Genomic DNA, 15038 nt, shown 5'->3' on the forward strand with positions numbered 1-15038 from the left:
GGTTGAGACCTCTCGTTTTGTCTTCCTTTGCCCCCAGACTAGGGTTTTCACTACCATCTCCTTTGGTTCTCAAGTCTTTGGACAGAGACTGACACAGTATTGACTTACTTTATTTTACTTTATTTTTGATTTTTTTGAGACAAGGTTTCTCTGTGTAACAGCCTTGGCTGTCCTGGAACTCTGTAGACCAGGCTGGCCTCAAAATCACAGAGATCTGCCTGCCTCTGCCTCCCATGTGCTGGGATTAAAGGTGTGTGTCACCACTGCCTGGTCAGCATTGACTTTTCTGGGTCATGTGACTTATCATCCTTCATAAACTATCAGCTAGTCCTCATTTTTTAAAATCTGTCTATCATCTACCTACCTATCATCTATTTATCATCTATCAATAATCTATTTATTTGAGACATAGTTTCCATGCAGCGCAGGCTGGTCTAGTATTCACTATGTAGCCAAGCATAACCTTGAACTTTAAATCAATTCTTAGTTTCCTAAGCAGAGTATTATCAGAGTATTACTTCCAACAGAACCAGGCATGGTGGCACACAGGCCTGGAGTCTAAGCATGTTCTTAGCTATGTAGTGTGTTTGAGACCAACCTGGGCTACATAAGACCCTGTTTCAAAAGAAAAGACAAATTATAGCTCAGCTGGAAGTGACTGAAGATGGAGGCAGGAGGATCAGAAGCTCAAGTTTTGGGCTGGAGAGAAGGCTCAGCAGTTATAAACATGTGCTGCAGGTTCGGTTCCCAGCACAGCATCCACTTGGGGCTCACAACCCAACTGTAACTTCAGTTTCAGGGGATCCAATACCCTTTTCTGGCCTACATGGGCATCACACACTCACATGGTGTGCATACATACATGCATGCAAATGCTCAAACACATAAAATAAAAATAAGTAAATCTTATTTTTAAAGCTCAAAGTCATTCTCAGTTATATAGGGAGTTGAAGGCCAGCCTGGGCTACATAAAACTGTCTCAGAAAAAAGTTACAAAGTGATAATTGTTTAATGTTAGAATAACAATAAGAAAGCCATATATGGGTAGATTAGTGAGAAGTAGAAATCAAGCATGCAGGTTTTTCTCGGCCCCAAAGAAATTCCCTGAGTTCTTGGTGGTCTTGTTCGTTGAGACAGAATGGAGAAGCTGAGGTGTGGGATAGAGTCAGCTTGGGGCGGGGGTAGGGTGAGGAATGGGGTGGGACTGTGGGGCAGGGTGGACGGCCTCAGTCGGCAGCCTCTCTAACTGGACGTAGAGAAATGGAAGACTCCAGTCCACATGGGAGAGCTTCAAAGGTTTGTGTTGTGTTCTTTCTTATCTCACTTCAAAAATGCCTTAAAAACCTCTTTTACAGGATCTAAGTGGGTTGTTTTATAGGCTCCTTTCCCAAACATTAGACCACTTAGCCCCCAAACCAAAGGGGTGCATTCTGGACAGATAGTGACTCCCAGCCTACCCATAAGGGACTGGGGTCCTGAGAAGGCTCAGTCTCCTGGCTAGAGCTCTGCTGTCCTGATTGCTACTCTAATGACATGCCCACTATGTCAAGAGGGAAAACGGCCAGTTTAAGAGTCGTCTTCTGAATTTACTCTTTCTTTACTTTCTTTCTCTTTCTTTCTTTCTTTCTTCCTTTCTCTCTCTCTCTCTCTCTCTCTCTCTCTCTCTCTCTCTCTACCTACCTATCTATCTACCTACCCTTCTATCTATCTACCTATCTATCTATCTATCTATCTATCTATCCATCCATCTATCTATTTTGAGACAGGATTTCTCTGTGTATCCCTGGCTGTTCTAGAACTCTCTGTAGACCAGGCTGTCCTTGAACTCACAGAGACCCACCTGCCTCTGCTGGGATTGAAGGTGTGGCCATCACCGCTCAGGTTCTTTCTTTCTTTTCTGTGATACTAGGGATTGAACCTAAGGCTTGTATATTTTATGTTTGACAAGTATTCTACCACTGAGCTAAGTCCTTGATCCTTTAATTAATCATTAATTTTTGGTTTTTCAAGACAGGTTTTCCTGTGTAGTGCTGGATGTCCTGGATCTCTCTATCTCTGTAGACCAGGCTGACCTCAGACTCAGAGATCTGCCTGCCTCTGCCTCCAGCGTGCTGGGATTAGAGGTATGTGCCACCACTGCCCAGCTAATATTTTTATTTTGAGAAAGAGTCTCATTAAGTAGCCTAAGATGGTTTCAAGCTTTCTCTGTAGGTCAGGCAGGCTTTGAGCTTTCCATTGTTCAGATTCAGTTACCCAAGTGGCTGGGATTACAAACCCACCAGGGCCCACCAGGTCTGGCTTAAATTTACTCTCTTTGGGGAGTGTTTAAATGGAGCTGGGAAGATGGCCCAGCCAGCAAAGTGCCTGCACCTGAGTATAAGGACCTGCGTTCAGATCCTTGGCACCCCTAAAGCCCAGGCTCAGGCTTTAGTCAGCATCTTTAGTCCCGAGCTTGTCTAACTCAGAGCTGGAGGGCTGGGGTGAAAACAGGTATATCCTTGAAGCTCATTGGCTGCCCAGCCTGGCTCAATCCATCAGGTCCAGGATCAGTGCGAGACCCTGTTTCCTAGTTGCATTTCCTGTGGCTGTGGTAAGACACCTTGACTAAAGCAACTTACGGGGAAAAGGGTTTATTTGGCTCACATTCCCAGGTTACAGTTCGTCATTTCAAGGGAAGTCAAAGAGGCAGGGATTGAAACAGCTGGCTGCATCCACAGCCAAGAGCGGAGGGAGAATAAGTGCATGCATGTTTGCACTCAGCCTGCTTTCTCCACTTTTACACAGTCCAGGTCCCGAGCCTAAGGAATGGGGCCTCTCACATGCATGGTGGCCGTTTCCAGCTCCAACATGGCTGGCCTCAAACTCACAGAGATCTGCCTGCTTCAGCTTCTTGAGTGCTAGCTAGGATTAAACTTGTATGTTACTACACCTGGCCAAAAAAAAAAAGTTTATATGGTATCAAATGTGTAAGTTACTCCTAGCTACCAGGCAAGTGTCTGCTTGTCTTTTACCTCTTGGAGGTACCTGAAACACTTCCTCTTTTAACTCTCCATGGGGAGACTGAAAGCCCAGACAATGGCTAGACCAACTGTGGCCCGTAAACTCTGACCCACAACCTCTGCAGTGAGTAATTGACGTCTATCCAGAATCGCATTCACTTTCCAACACAGGACCGACCAGAAAAAGCCAAGTACAACTGCCAAACCAATTGCTTAAGACACTTTATTTCTTGGTAGCCTGCCTCCACCTCCCCTGTTCCAATGACCTCAGATCCCAGCCTATCCAAAGCTGTCCCTTTTCACTCTAAATTTTCTTTTCACCTCCTCTGTCTTCCTCGGGTCTCTGCCAGAATCAAGAGAGGGTGGCCGACACCTTCTGTACCCAGCTCTGGGTAGACATGTCCTCCACACTCGTCCAAGTTGCCGTCATTTGCTTCCATGCCACTGGATGAATAATAAAAGATGCCATAAAGCCACGCTATGAAAAGAGCATCAGTTATTAAACATTTGTAAAGTGCTTTACAGTCACTTTGGTGTGGCTCATAAACACCTCCAAAGTACTGATACCCCCATTTCAGAGCTGAGAAAATTGAGAAGGAACTAGGAGATTAGGTGACTTGCCCAGAGCTAGGAGTGGAACATAAATTTTAAGGTCTGTTGTTCATGCACTGAGTGCAGCCTGCCCTTTGGAATCATTACCATTTTAAAGTATTTGGCTCTGGGTTAAGTGAATATTAAGCAGTAGATCACATTTCAGCCTGGCAGGCGTGAAAGTATTGTTTTTAGTTTGTTTTTCTAACTTTTAGTAGGGGACATATGGGCTACATTAACTCTACTGCGGAGCACAATTTCAAAGATAGTTTCTCTTCCAAAAAAATTTTCACCGTCATTTAGCATTTGAAAGTTCAGCACATGCCATCAGCCCTCTTGTTTTTCCCAAAGTTTTGCCTTTTGCAGGAAAGTGGGTGGGAGGTCACAAATCTAGCCAGGAATATGTTTTGTGATTGTGTCTGGGGATGATTTCCAATCATGAGTGGAGAGGGGATGGGGACAGCATGGACAAAGTTCCTCTGATACAGGGCTCCCCTTTTTCCTTTCTCTCTCTCTCTCTCTCTCTCTCTCTCTCTCTCTCTCTCTCTCTCTCTCTCTCTCTCTTCTTTCTTTCTTTCTTTCTTTCTTTCTTCACCCCCATCCTCCACACCAGCCAAAGCCTTCAGATTGGAAACTGAGATTTACAGCACCTAATTAGAGTATGAGGATGCTGGTCTAGAAGGCAAGGGAGGATAGGAAAGAATGTGTTTTGGTGGCTCCTTGCTGTCTGCAAAAATGTAGCTGTCCCTGGCCCCACCACTCTTGAGTATTTAAGGAGGAGGATTATTGGCAACAACATTTGATCTAATTGTCATTGTACCTGGTCATCCCAGCACAGAAACCCTTGCTGATTAGAGGACATCAGCCAAGGTTAATCAAGTCAGCATTATGTGTGTAGTTTTGGTAACGACTAAATAATAGACCCGGAGGTAGCTCAATTGGTAGAGTGCTTGTCTAGCACACAGACCCATCACTGCATGGACCAGATTTGAGTGGTTTCTAATCTCAGCACTCAGGAGGTGGACTCGGGATGATTAGGAGTACAAATTCATTCTTGACTATATAGAAAGTTTAAGGCCAGCCCAGGATATATGAGACCCTGTCTCAAAACAAACAAATAAATAATAATCTATGTTTGCCTGCTGCGGTGCATCTGCCTGGTCCCTGGACTCTCATGCTCCTGTGTTATCTTGTCTCACCCACTTATAATCCTAACCACAGCTCCAGATCACAGTTCCCCTCCATTGCCATTTCTGATTTCTCCATTTTGTTCTTCTTTTCATCCCTGATCTTATTATATTCCAAGTCTGTAGATGTATGTGATCAGAAAGGTGATGTGGGAGCTGGTAAAGTTTTCTTTGATGTCACAAGTGAAATGGGTCTTGTTTTGCTTTGCTTTTTCAGACAGAGTGTATTACTTGCCTGGACCCCCACCAAGCAGAGTAGGGGGGCTGGCCTGCAAGCCCAGGGATTTACCTGTTTTTGCCTCCCCAGCAGTGGAATCACAATTGTAAGGCTTTAAAAAACAAAACAAAAAACAAAAACAGTTTGGGGGGACTGAATTTAAAAGGCTATCACATCACTTACTGAACCATCACTTACCATCACTTACTGAGTATCCCCTTTTGTTGAAGAAGTATCTATTTTGGCTTACAGTTAAAGAGGGTACAGTGATCATGGCTGGAAAAGATGATGGCAGTGGACATGTAAAGCTGCTGACTCCGGGTAGATCAGAGAGCAGAGAAAGAAATATCTACACTTCCTAACTTTTACAAGTTGTGTCTGGCTGCATCTGTGTTTTCTTTTGTCCCACGAAAAGAAAAGCCAGGGGATTAGAGAGGTTAAGAGCGCTGGCTGCTCTTCCAGAGGTCCTGAGTTCAATTCTCAGCAGCTATAATGAGATCTGGTGCCCTCTTCTGGTGTGCAGGCACATATGCAGACAGAACATTGTAAACATAATAAATCTAAAAAATGGAAGGAAGGAAGGAAGGAAGGAAGGAAGGAAGGAAGGAAGGAAGGAAGGAAGGAAGGAAGGAAGGAAGGAAGGAAGGAAAGAAAGAAGGAAGAAAAGAAGGAAAGAAAAGCCAGTAGTCTTTAGAGCATTGGTAGTCTAGAAGATGTCAAAACTAACCACTAGGCTCCTCCCTCCCTCCCTTTTCCTTCCCCCCTTCCCTCCCTTTCTTTGGCAATGCTGGAATTGAACTCGGGGCCTCACATATGCTAGACAAACACTCCATCACTGGACTATATTCTAGTGCCCTCCCCCAACTTTGTGCTGGTGGTGCTGGGAATCAAACCCATGGCCTTGCCACAACCAGGCAAATGCTCTACCCCTGAGCTATATCCCCCAGGCCTTCTAATCACTGTGTATTGATCACTAACTCACTGCGAAGGCCATTGGGGCTCCAAAGCAGAGAAAGCAAGGATGGAGGGTGGAGGACCAGGTCAGACAAGTCCTGCTGCTCTCTGGGCCGTGTTTTTCTCATCCCTCACAACATGTAATTAGGATTAAATGGGGGTGGGGGTTAGGCACACACTCTAGCCACAGATGGCAAACGATAAAGACGCTAACAGATGAAAAGGAGGCTAAGAGGAGTGCTAACCTTCCAGACATTCTGCATATCGTCAGGCAGAAAAATTAGCCACATGAAAAGGCAAAAACAATCCAGGCTAGGTAGCACGTGCCAGCAGCCGAAGTGCTCTCAAGCTACTCAGGAGGCTAAGGCAGGAGACCACTTGAGCCCACAAGTTCAAGGCCAGCCTGAGCAACACAATATGACAAAAAAACAAAAGGGTACCAAGATGCTGAGGTAACTATTTTTTGGTCGTTATAAAGACACTATGGGGGCTGGAGAAATGGCTCAGAGGTTAAGAGCGCTGCTTGTTCTTCCAAAGGTCCTGAGTTCAATTCCCAGCAACCACATGGTGGCTCACAACCATCTGTAATGAGATCTGGTGCCCTCTTCTGGCCTGCAGGATTATGTGCAGGCAGAACACTGTATACATAACGAATAAATAAATCTTTAAAAAAAAAAAAGACACTATGTACGTAGTCATCAGAAGTATAGAATTTAGTTTCAGCAAATCATATATACTTTCATTTCCTTTATTTCCATATAAATGTATTTTTCCTACAAAGAACAGAGGGGAAAACAAATGTTTACTAAAGAAATTGTGCAGGGCATGGTGGCACTTTCCTGTAATCTCAGCACTCAAAAAGCTGAGGCAGGAGGATCACTGTGAGTTTGAGGCCAGCCTGGGCTATGTGAGACCCTGGCTCAAAAAAAGGGAGGGGAGGGGCAGAGGAGGAAGAAACCTGGGAGGAATAATACCCGCCTTGGAAGAGTATAGAGGTAGGGGTAATACTTGACTTGGTTTTGAAAGATGAGAGGATTTGCCAGGTAAAGAGGGGGAGTTTACCTACAAGCACAGTGGGTATCTTGACTCGCTTATGTGTCTGGCATGTTAAAGAAATGATGAAGAGAGCTGAATACATCTCAGGTTTTGTGGGAGGAAGGCAGGTGTTAGCAACTACTTTCTAGAACTAGCATGTAGTTAGTGGTCGAGTGCTTGCCTCATGTTCTGTCTAGTTGTATGGGAACTTGACACAAGCTAGAGTCATCAGAGAGGAGGAAGCCTCAACTGAGAAAATGCCTCCCTAAGGTTGGGCTGTATGCAAGGGCATTTTCTTAATCAGTGATTGATGGGGAAGACCACACTCTGGGTGGTGCCATCCCTGGGCTTGTGCTCCTGGGGTCTATAAGAAAGCAGGCTGGCAGGGTGGTGGTGGCGCATGCCTTTAATCCCAGCACTTGGGAGGCAGAGGCAGGCAGATCTCTATGAGTTCGAGGCCAGCCTGGGCTACAGAGTGAGTTCCAGGAAAGGCACAAAGAACTGTGAGTAAAATAAACCCTTTCCTCCCCAACTTGCTTTTGGTCACGGTGTTTCATCACAGCAATGGTAGCCCTAACTAAGACACCTATCATGTAACAGGACCTGGATTTGATCCCCAGAACTCGGTGGTTAGATGGTGTGGAACATGAAGAGCCTTGCCATGCCACACTCTGCTGGTAATGTCTGCTAGGTAGCAGGGACAGGTTGTTTCCTGTTTGGTGTTACAAGCCTGTGTGTTGTGATTAAAAGACGACTTGAAGTTGTATGGAGGGAATGAATTGGTGATGTAGGAGCAGATAAGGAGACAGGTAAGGACACTACCTTTGTGCTGCTGTAACAGAAGTCCTGAGACTTAGTCATTTAAGATGAACACAAGTTTATCTCTTACAGTTCTCCAGAATTGGGAATTCGAAAGTCCCTGAGACCGAATCTGATGAAGGCCTTTCTCACTCTTTGGTGGATGGAAAGGGAAAAGAAGGAAATACCTGCATGTGAGAGAGAGAAGAAAGGGGGAGAGGGAGAGAGAACGAGAGAGAGAGAGAGAGAGAGAGAGAGAGAGAGAGACAGAGACAGAGACAGAGACAGAGAGACAGACACAGAGAGACACAGACAGAGACACAGACAGAGAGAGAGAGAGAGAGAGAGAGAGAGAGAGGTGACTTTGAGAAGCATTTCTAAAAGGAAATGGAATCAGGGCATGGAGGCTCGCTCCAGTAATCCCAGCACTTAAGAGGCTGAGACAGGAGGATTGCCATGAATTTGAGGCCGGCTCAGTCTACAGGGTGAAACTCTGATTCAAAAGGGAAAGAAGGTAGAAGAAAGGGAGGGAGGAAGGGAGGGAGGGAATAGGTAGTACATAGTAAACACTGGATGTAGTGGCCAAGGCAGTAGACAAAAGAAAACAGTACCTTGCGGTTCCCCAGCGAAGGACAGACTGAGCAGCAAATGATACGATTTACTAAAATGAGGGAACATGGAGACAGGAGCAGCATGGCTCTCTAGTCCAGTGTTCTCCTGATAAAAGAGTGACTCTTCGTGCTGGGGATGTAGCTCAGTTGGTACAGGGCTTGCCTTGCATCACAAGGCCCAGTGATCAATCCCCAATACCCTATACACCAGACATGGCGCCTATAATCCCAGTCCTGGGGAGTTAGAGGGTCAGGCATTTAAAATCACCCTTAGCTGCACAGAAAGTTCCGGGCCAGCGTGGGATGCCTTTCAGCATCCCATATTCTTGTCTCAAGATGTCATGCTTTTAACAGCATTTAACAGCTGTTCTCTAGGACTGGGCTATAGCTCAGTAGTAGAGTGATTAGCTAGCATGTGCTGGGGCCTGGGTTCAATCCTCAACACTGAAAAAAAAAAAAGGAAAAGAAAGAAAGAGAAAAGGAAAGAAACAAGTTGGTATCCAGAATGTCTGTTTACTGCAAACCTGTTCTGGTTACAATGTGTAAAAACATGAGGAGAATGAACTCTGCAAATGCACAACCAGGGCAAGTGGTCTGAGGCAAGTCGCTTAAACCTATCTGTGCTCCAGTTCCTCCATCAGCAAAATAGGATAAAAAAAAAAAAAACTCAAGAAACTGTACTCTTGAAACAGAACTGGTGTTTGATGCTGGGCTCTCTGAAGGCCACGGTGGAATGCTTCAAGAAGCGTTACTAGACAGCCCTGGCCACCACATGGCTGGAACTGCCCATTGGGTGATCCACCTGGAGGGAGACAGGTGAGAAATCCTAGATGCTCTGCCATTGACTCTGCACACCACATGCCTACACATGGTGTGTGTGTGTGTGTGTGTGTGTGTGTGTGTGTGCGCGCGCGCGCGCGCGCGCGCGCGCGCGTGTGCGTGTGTGCGTGTGTGCGTGTGTGCGTGTGTGTGTGTGTGTGTGTGTGTGTGTGTGTGTGTGTGTGTGCGTGCGTGCGCGTGCGTGCGTGTAGCAGGGAATGTGTGCTGGGCATTGACTCTTCCCACTCCAAAGTGCCTGCTGACAGAGCTCAAGGGCTTGACTACCAAGAAGGCCCTGAAGCCCTGAAGGAGTGCCAGGCTGCCAGATGAGGCCTTAATAAAGTAGGGAGTCCAGGGGGAGACCCTGATTGCCTCCACTGTAGCCAGTGATGCTTTAGTCAAACTCAAGGAGCACGTCCTCTTCAAGGACAGCAAGCCAGGTACCTCGTGAGTTCACACGCAAGCCTATGCCCTGGCAGAGGCACAGGCCTTTTGGAGTAGAAAGCCAAGACAGCTCCTCTGTGTGTGTTATGAGCCCTTCACAAGCCACGTTCACAGACCCTTTATTTCACAAGATAGCCTTATTTCTCGATTGATGTTTAAAAAATTAAAGTGTTTTGCATCGAGAAAAGAGAATTGAAGGTTGCTGTAGATGAGCCAAGTACAGTGGCACAGGCCTGAAATCCTAGCACTGAGGAAGGGGAGGCAAGAAGATCAGGAGTTCAAGGCCAGCCTCAGCTACATAGTACATTCAAAGCTAGCTTACTCTACCTGAGACCTGGCCTCAGAAATTAAACAACCAAGAACATCTTTAATCCAACTGCTTCCTTATAAGACATGTTCCATAGCTACTGGCAGAGAGAGTCTGGCCCCACAGCGTCCCTTACCCAGACTACGGATGGCTGCAGCCTGCTCTCTGGTTGCTTCATTGGAGGAAGCATTTAGGAGGCTTATGCGGGCCTGTAATCCCAGCTTTTCAGGAGGCTGAGACAAGAAGGTCACAAGCACAGGGCTTGCCTGGCTGCAGAGTTGCATTTAAGGCCAGCTGGGACAACTTAGCAAGACCTTGTCACAAAATAATAATAATAAAAAAAAAAAGGGCAGGGTAGCTCAGTGGTAGAAGATGGAAAGAAAAGAAAAGAAAGGAAGGAAGGAAGGAAGGAAGGAAGGAAGGAAGGAAGGAAGGAAGGAAGGAAGGAAGGAAGGGAAAGAAAGGAAGGAAGGAAGGGAAAGAAAGGAAGGAAGGAAGGAAGGAAGAAAGAAAGAAAGAAAGAAAGAAAGAAAGAAAGAAAGAAAGAAAGAAAGAAAGAAAGAAAGAAAGAAAGAAAGAAAGAAAGAGAGGTCTGGGATACAGCTCGGTCAGTAGAATGCTTGCCCAGCATGCACAAAGCCCCTGGGTTCCCACCCTACCTCTGCATAAAACCAAACACCATGGCATACTTCTGTATCTCAGCACTCAGGAAACAGAGATAGGAGGATCAGAAGTTCAAGGATAAGCCTAGTCTCAGATCAGCATATGACTACCTGTCCAGTGGGTTTCCTCTGGGCCAGGCACCTGGGGAAATGGACTCTCACTTGGCAAGGACCAGTAGTCCACAGGACAGCATAGGAATTTGCAGAATTCGGGCAGCTTACAGGCTCTTTTCTCTGTCGTTATATTGGTGATTCTTTAGGTGGTTTTTAGTTCTACTTTGGCAATCACACATGCAATAGCTGTAATTTCCCCTGGAAATTCTGTTCTTTCTTGAATATTTTCTCCCAAAATTCAACAGGGGACTAATGCTTCTCAAATCTCTTATTTGGAATTACTAACTACAACTCCTAATCCTGGGAAATTTTCTGACTCCATAGAGATAGGTACATATGAGAAAACAACACTTGAAACATTAACTATGTCTCACAGTTTTGGAAAGGAGATTAGGGCATGCATACACAGAATAGGGAAAAAGCCTCAGGAATACACATAGTGCCAACTGTTGAGAGTAAGTTCCCCAGACACCAAACATATAGTATAGAATCAATGGTAAGATCTGGTATGCTCCAATGGGGAAAAATACAATGTAAAATATGGTATGGAAAGATCCATCTTTACCATACACAGGAGCTTATATTGGAGGAAGAAGCCTGGTACAGTGAGATGGGAAAAGAGTGCTTTGTCAAAGTCTGCCTTTTACAGAGAGTTTGAGACATGGGACCCTCCTTTAGAAAAGGGAACTGTATAAACACACCTTGCAGACACGAAAGAATTGTCTGGGTTTGAATGTTGTCCTTAAAGCATTGTGCCCATGTCTATTGTTTTTAACTTTGTAACAGCAAGTAGCTGCCAGCTGACATAAGAGCATCTGGGCGGTGGTGGCGCACACCTTTAATCCCAGCACTCGGGAGGCAGAGGCAGGCGGATCTCTGTAAGTTCCCGGCCAGCCTGGTCTACAGAGCAAGATCCAGGACAGGGACCAAAGCTACACAGAGAGACCCTGTCTCTCAATAAATAAATAAGTAAATAAATAAATAAATAAATAAATAAATAAATAAATGACTAAATAAATAAATGACTAAATAAATAAATGACTAAATAAATAAATAAAATTTTAAAGGGAAACAATGGGGGCTTTCATAATGATCATGATGTATCCCTTAAATTATAATGTATTTCTTAAAGTCAAAAGTAGAAGCCAATAATAGAGCTGCCCATGTAACTCTGGTAAGAAATACTCTGTTAAAGTATAAATAAAGATGGCTTGAGCTATCCAGGGCCACTTGAGTGCAATCCACTTGGTGGTCAGAAGTTTCCCTTGTGCTGATGCCCCTTCCCTGTCTCAGGAACTGAACCTGAGCTGAGGCTGGTGTTGGAGCCCACCTAGGATTTCCTAGTGGCTTTACCCAGCAGGACTGCATAAGAGAATGATTGGACCACTTGCTTGTATCTAGCAAGGGGGAAGTCTTTTGCCTCACCCCTTGGCATTGTTATAAAAAGTCCTTTGGAATAAAGTTCCGGACTGGTGGGTTTTGACCCAGGTCCTCCCCAGGCTGTAGCTGTGTGGTCACTACATGAGTGTGTGGGTTCACACGGATCCATGGAATGAAGACACTCGTGTAGTGACCACATAGCTACATTTGGTGGCCAATGTGGGGCTTGAACCCATGACCCTTCTCTTTCTAGCTAAGATTTCTTACTTCTCCCTACTCAAGAGTACCCTGGGTCATAAAAGTGGGGACTGGCCTGCCACAGGCTGGACCCCAGCAAAGGATATCCTTGCCTGCATAGCTAGTTTGAAGCCAGCCTGCACAAAATGAGACCCTATCTGAAAGAAAAAGAAAGGAAGGAAGAGAGGGAGGAGGAAGAAAAGGAGACATTTAGAGCCAGGTGTGGTGGTACACAGCTGCAATCCTGTACTTCTAAATGGAAGCCAGGAGGATTGAGAATCTGAGGCCAGCCTGGGCTACAAAGTGAGACCTTGTCTCAAAAAAGAGAAAGGAAAAAAAAGCAAGTCTTTCCATCCCAGGAGGGGCTGCAGCTAGGTGGAGCAGAGAATCAGGAGGAAGCATCCAAGAACACATAGCAAAAGCTTTTCTCTGTACTCTCCAAATCCATTAACAAAGAGGGGAGCCATTTCCAAAGCCCAAGGCACCTGGTTACTAATCTGATTCTGCTCTACAAGTGGATATTTAAAAAAAAATGCTTGTTAAATCATCTCAAGGCTTTATTTATTCAACCTACTTAAAGCTTATGTAAACCCCTTGGAGATTTGTGTCAAGCTGTTAAGTTGGAAAAATAGGACTTTCAACGGGCCTGCTTTTCTCTTAAAAGAGTTTTGCCTAGACCATGGTGGTGGGGGTGGTTATTAGGAGAATGGAGGGGAGGAAGGAGGTGAGAGATGAGAAAGAAGGGGAGAAGACTGTCATTTTCTCCTTTTGCCTTCATGGCTACTCTTGCTAACGAGCTACTGCCCTCTAGTGCTTGCTATATAGTTTGCATATGAAGTCCAAAGAAGTGTGTGTGTGTGTGTGTGTGTGTGTGTGTGTGTGTGTGTGTGTGTGTGTGTGTGTGTGCGTGCCTGTCTGTATATGCATGTACGTGCATGTAGGTACCTGCAGGGATCAGAAGGGGATGGATGTTCAATCACCTGGAACTGAGTTACACATGGTTGTGAGTACTGGCCACTGAACCCCAGGCCTCTGAAAGAGCAGCAAGTGCTCTTAACTGCTGAGTCATCTCTCCAGCCTCCTGAAGCCCATCTTTTTTTGTTTGTTTGTTTTGTTTTTGTTTTTGTTTTTGTTTTTGTTTTTCAAGACAGGGTTTCTTTGTGTAACAGCCCTGGCTGTCCTGGATCTCACTCTGTAGACCAGGCTGACCTCAAACTCACAGAGATCCGCCTGCCTCTGCCTCTTGAGGGCTGGAATTAGAGGTGTGTGCCACCACCACCTGGCACCCATTTTTATCTTTAAAAACCATGTTTAGGGACTGGGAATACAGCTCAGTCAGGAAAGTGCTGCTGTCCAAGTTTGAGGACCTAAGTTCAGGTCCCAGCAGCCACTTAAAAAGCAGGGTGCAAGGGTACACTCTGTAATCCTAGCACTGGGGAACTGAGACAGGAGGATTTCTGGAGCTCACTGTCCTGTTAGTCTTGCCAAATGGTAATCTCCATATTTGGTGAGACCTTGAATAAAAAATAAGGTGGAGAATGGCGGGGGAAACAAGCTGTGGTAGTTAATCTTGGTTGTCAACTTGGCACACTCAGAAAGACCAAACCTCCAGGAAGAACACCCTCCGTCATAGTGGCCTCTGGACATGTCTAGTTGACGTAGGAGGGCCCACCCCCTGTGGGCAAGACATCCCTAGACAGATGGGCCTGGGCTGTATGAGAAAGGGAGCAAGCCAATAGGCAGGGCTCCTCCATGGTCTCTGCTTCAGTCCCTGTTCTTCTTGCTATCCTGCTCTCCCTCACTGATGAATTCCCACCCAGAAGTGTAAGCCAAATAAACCCTCTTAGGTTGCTTTGCTCCTGGTGTGTCACAGGAACAAGGGTCAGACTAGACTCCCACCCAGCACTGGCCTCTGCACCCCACATACAGGTACATGTGCACACACAAATGTGTGCAAACCCGTCTATATCTACATGGGTCTACCATCCTTGTTTTGTCAGTAAGAACATCGGAATTCAGACATGAGGTGTCCAGCTGACCCAGGTGGCCTACACTCTTAGTTACCCGGGCCCCCTTGACTGGCAAACTCTCTTCCTTATAAGCGTTTCCCAGAAATTTCAGAGCTTAACCAATAAAAAGTATAGCATATTAATAAAAATGCTATATATTACTTCTAATATCATCCCCAGTAAACCTGTAATTGACCGCTGTTCAAGTTTAGATAGTCAGAAATAATATCAGTAATTTTTAAACTTGGTACAATTTTAGAAAATGTTAACACTTTAAAAGTTAGGCCAAATCCCAGTTGGGTTTGTTTGGCTGTGTATTAGAATTTACTAATTTACTAGCCAGGCATGGGGCACATATTTGTAATCCCAGCACTTGGAAGGTGGAGGCAGGAGGATCAGGAATTCAAGATCATCCTTGGCTCCATAGAGAGTTTAAGGCCAGTCTAGGCTACATGAAACATTGTCTTAAACAAATAAATAACAAAAACTAACTTATCATTGTCTCCATGGTGGATTAATATTCTGCTAAAATTCTCCCAAAGGAACTTCTTTGGTCATTGACGGGAAAAGAGAGGTTGTCGTTTAACATGGAACACATATTTTCTTCATTTCATCATTTTGCTGGTGGGAAGAAATTGAAAGCTATCCAGCTGGCCATACCACCTAGGACAATC

This window comes from Peromyscus maniculatus, chromosome 3 (assembly GCF_049852395.1).
Source record: "Peromyscus maniculatus bairdii isolate BWxNUB_F1_BW_parent chromosome 3, HU_Pman_BW_mat_3.1, whole genome shotgun sequence".
In the NCBI taxonomy this organism is placed as follows: Eukaryota; Metazoa; Chordata; class Mammalia; order Rodentia; family Cricetidae; genus Peromyscus; species Peromyscus maniculatus.